This window comes from Penaeus monodon, chromosome 5 (assembly GCF_015228065.2).
Source record: "Penaeus monodon isolate SGIC_2016 chromosome 5, NSTDA_Pmon_1, whole genome shotgun sequence".
Taxonomy (NCBI): domain Eukaryota; kingdom Metazoa; phylum Arthropoda; class Malacostraca; order Decapoda; family Penaeidae; genus Penaeus; species Penaeus monodon.
The window spans coordinates 32,683,676-32,688,675 of NC_051390.1; positions in this window are offsets into that span (position 1 = coordinate 32,683,676).

The window sequence follows — 5,000 nt, forward strand, 5'->3', positions numbered from 1 at the left end:
CCTATCTCTTCTCTCTCTACTCTCTCTCTCTTTCTCTCTCCACTCTCTCTCTCTCTCTCTCTCTCTCTCTCTCTCTCTCTCTCTCTCTCTCTCTCTCTCTCTCTATCTCTCTCTCTCTCTCTCTCTCCTCTCCCCCCCTCTCTCTTTCTTTCTGTCTATCTGCCTACTTTCCTTTACCTATCTCTTCCTGTGTCTGCCTATCTGATATAATCTCCGTGCCCGCCCCTCTTCTGTTCAGCCAGCCTATCGCCAAGGGATTCAGTCCTTGTAGTATAATCAAATAAAGGTCGAAATCCTTTCTCATTCCTTATCCGTACTTAAATGAAGGCGTTTTGGGTTTACGAAATTTTGAATTTTCTGAGATAGATAGATAGACAGATAGATAGATCATTATTCTATAATATTTTCTGATATTTGCGGATGATGAGATGGCAACAACAGCAAAAATGACAGCGCTAATGATAATTTGAAGAAATATCACAGAATGATAATATTTTCAATCGCGCGAGTGAACAGGTAATTAAATAAATCAGTAATAACGACAGTGATTCTGTTTGAAGTTGGGGAAAGGAAAGGAAAGTAAAAAAAAAGGAAAGAAAATAGCAAGAAAATCGGCAGGGAACAAAGAAGAGAAGAAGGAAATAAGGATGAAGAAAGGAGGACAGAGACAAAGGTAGGAAAAACGAAGAAGGGAAGAAAGAAACAAAGGGAGAAAAAAGCTAAACAAAGAAAGGAAACTCTTCACCGATCAACAGGAGTAAAAATTCTCTCTTATAGGGACGCCAGCGCCTCCCCTCCCCCCCTCCTCCCCCCTTCCCCTCTACCTCCCTCCTCCCCGGCCTCCTACCTCCCCTCTCCCTTGCCCCAACGCCCCTCCCTCCGCCTCCCTCCCCTCTCCCTTGCCTCAACGCCCCTCCCTCCGCCTTTTGCCTCCGCCCCCCTCCTCCGGCCTCCCCCCTCCTCCTCCCTGAAACTCTCCCTTTCCCTCCCCTCTCGCCTACCCCCTCCCCCTCCCCTCTCACCTACCCCTTGCCCCTCCCCGGACCCTCTCCTCCCCGGCCCCAATACCCACCCGTGAGCCCCTGGCCCCCTGGTGGCGAAAGGTCTAAACAATGGGGTGTCCATCCGGGCATCGAAGTTCATTTTTCATTCATTTTTCTCCTTGTTTTTTATTACCTCCCCCCTCCCCCCTCCCCCCCCCTCTCCTCTCTCTCTCTCTCTCTCTCTCTCTCTCTCTCTCTCTCTCTCTCTCTCTCTCTCTCTCTCTCTCCCCCCCCCCTTACCCCTATCCCTCCTCCGCCCATCGATAGAGCGTGATAAATGATGGATCGCAGGCAAAGGATAGATTAATGGACGGGAATTATTTGATGAGTAGAGCAGGATCATCATCTCCCGGGCCGGAGTGGATGTGCGCTGCCGGTGGGGATGCGCTCAGTGCCTCGCTCGTGGCTGCTTAGTGGAGGATTTGGGTGTACTGTGGTGGGTCAGCTGTACTGCGTGGTAGTGTGGGGTGTGTGCTAGAGTTATATATGGTGGTGTGGGGGTGTGGTTGTGTTGGTGTGCTGTGTGGTAATGCGGTGGGTGTTGTAGCGTTATATGTGGCGGTGTGGTGGGTGTGGTTGTGTTGTGTAATAGAGTGATGCGTGAGGTTATACTGTGTGGCTATGTTGTGTGGTAGTATGGTGATTGCAGAACTGTGGTACTGTAGTGTGGTGGATGTGGTCGTAGGCAGTTGCAGATATACATACAAATTGCATAAACGCGCCTTGGAAAGAAATAGATAAATAAATACAAAATAACAAATACGGCGTGTGGATACGACGATGATTTATCTCTTAGATGTTTTTTTTTTCTCTCAAACTAGAATACCAATAAAGGAAAGCGGCCTCTGTCGAAAAGCTCCCCGCCTATGAATAAAGCAATTAATCGCGGCTAATACACCTGATCGTTTCCAGAATAACAGAGACGAGAGAAAAATCCCCTCCGCTTTTTGCGGCGAAATTACCTCCGATCTCAACAAGGTCGCCAGAATCCCAGCCTTATGAAGTAACTCATCGCAAGGAAAGGAAAATGGAATCAGAATCAATTTCCTGTTGAGTCATGCCGATAAAAGAGCCACAGCAGTACCGAGTGAAAGATGATTAGTTTCACCGAGCCTTTCGCTTTTTGGAACATGTGGATTCCTGTCGTTTCAGAAGTTATCACTGAAGGCTGTAGTTTCCCGCTGTCCAAAAATGCAGCTCTAATCTTTGCCGTAGACATTTTAGGTTGATTAAGTGGCCTTCTCAACTTAATTGGCTGCGATGTAATAATGATACACGGAGGATGAAATCAAAGGCCCCGGGAATTGAATGTGGGTGAGCCGATGATGGGAAGGATGCATTAAAGGGCCTCCCCTTTAATGGGGAGAAGAAGCACAGCTAGAGATGAAAGCAATGACGATCGTTATAAACGTAGTTTTGATAATAACAAAAACAATAGCTGCTAATGACAACAACAACAACAAAACAATAATAACAACATTAGTAGTTACGTTTTTATTAACACTGCCCTTATTATGAATGCCTTTATCAGTATGACCAATAGTAATACTTCTACTATTACTACTAATGATATTATAAATAATATGATAATAATAATCATTACGATGATAAAGATAATAATAATAATAATAACAATAATAATAATAATAATAACAATAATAATAATAACAATGATAATAATAACAATAATAATAATAACAATAATAATAATAATAAGAAGAAGAAGAAGAAGAAGAAGAATAGCAAAACAACAATAATAATAATGATAATAATATGATAAAAGTGATTTGACTTCGAAGTGCAGAGGAATCTGATGAAACCATATTGATGAGGATGAAAATATTTGAAGTAACCTAACTGCATTTTTAATATCGAAATCTTTCTCTTTATATATTGATAGAATTTCCACCTCTATTCATATAATTACCACTAGTTTAGATTTAGCATGACCGAAGTGACCTCATACTATTTCATGATACCAGACAGTAATACCGGTCTTATAGCCAATCAGAAGTAAAGGTGGATTATTGTCCTTTACAAAATCTAAAACTGGTTGAGCTGTAAAAACTGGGGAGAAAAATAACAAAGGGCGCATCTCAAAGTGCTCGATCAAGTTTAAACTAACGTGTGTTGACAGAATCACAATATAATAGACAAGTTTGTAATCAAATGTCACTGAATGATTAATGGACTCCCGTCAAACGCGTAAAAATTCACTAGCGTTATTTCAACGCTTCCGTCACAGTTCTTTATACATATAAACCGAAGGTAGACTATCAAACACAACGCGAGATTATAAATGGCCTTAGAGCACCAAGCCAATTGCGGGCAGCCTGGCGGGCGCTGTGCTTGGCGCTTACGGGTGGGTGTCAAGGTGCGGTTGTGTGGCACGGGAAAAAATTGCGGAGATGGAATAGGCGAGAGAGAAGGAACGAGAGAGAGAGAGAGAGAGAGAGAGAGAGAGAGAGAGAGAGAGAGAGAGAGAGAGAGAGAGAGAGAGAGAGAGAGAGAGAGAGGAGAGAGAGAGAGAGAGAGGAGAGAGAGAGAGAGGAGAGAGAGAGAGAGAGAGAGAGAGAGAGAGAGAGAGAGAGAGAGAGAGAGAGAGAGAGAGAGGGGGGAGGGAGGCGAGAAAGAAAGAGAAGAGAGGAATGAAACCAGACAGACCAATAAATACACCGAGAGTCAGCGAAAAAGAGGGAGAGAGCAGTGAAAGGGACGAGAGAAAACTCCAGGTAGTGTGATCCGACGGCCTGATCCGAGCGGCCGACAGCTAAAAGGATAGGCGGAGCAGATTAAGCCGAAGACAGTCTCTCATCACAACGCGACTTCCTCCTGCCATTGCGGAATCTATTTTTACCATTACCCTAATTTATGATTAATAATGGAGTTTGTTGAATCATTGATTCATCAAACTCCTGCTTGAATCAGATTTATTCCAATTGGTAATTCTTTGTAAGATTATGCAATCGGTGTACCCATTTTCTCGCAGAAAACGAAGAAAGGAAAATGACAATTCCTATGACACAAAGACGATATTCAATAAACCATGTCGATCGGCTAAGAGGAAAAAAAGGAAGGGAAAAGACCGGGAAAAAATGGGGGATGAACAAAAGGGAAAAAAAGAAAAAGCATAAAAAGTGCCTGTCAATCGCAGTAACTTTTTCCCCAAACGCTTTAAACATGACCCCCTGACCCCTTCCTTCCCTCCCCTTGCTAGCGCCCTCCCTTCGGCATCCACTTCAACGCACATACACACATACGCACGCACGCGCACACACACACACACACACACACACACACACACACACACACACACACACACACACACACACGCACGCACGCACGCACGCACGCACGCACACAACCCGTTGCTCATCGCGCCTCATAATTAGTATCTGGTTTATTGATGGCCAGACAATCAGCGTCGGAGCGATGGCTTTATAACCCGCTTTCGGGGCGAGATAAGTGCGGGACAATACTTTCTTTTTTCGGTTTATTCTTCATTTTTAACTGCATATTTATGGTATGTTTTATGTCGTGCACTCTGATTTATTCTCTAATTTTAGTGGCATCAATTTCGTGTTTTGGAAGCATGTAAAGCGCGCAGGAATATGTGTGTGTTTTGTGCTTTCAGTGGATTTTGAATGTGTATACTTTGTGTACGTATTGTGTTTACGTGTATGTATATTTGTTATATGTGTTTGCTGTGTGCGTTTTATGTGTGCATGTGCTTCGTGTGCATTTTGTATGTGTGAGTTTAACGAACGCGCGCGCGTGTGTGTGGCTGATTGAAAGGATAAGTTTTTGAGAGACTGCGTGAGTGAGCGAAAGAGTGTTTATGAGAATGCGAGTAATGTTGACCCAATCGTGAGGGAAAAACAAGACAGAAAAAAGCGCACATTTTAATCCCGGAAACTAAGCTCTACAAAAACGACTGTAAAATAGGGGCGTGAGAAG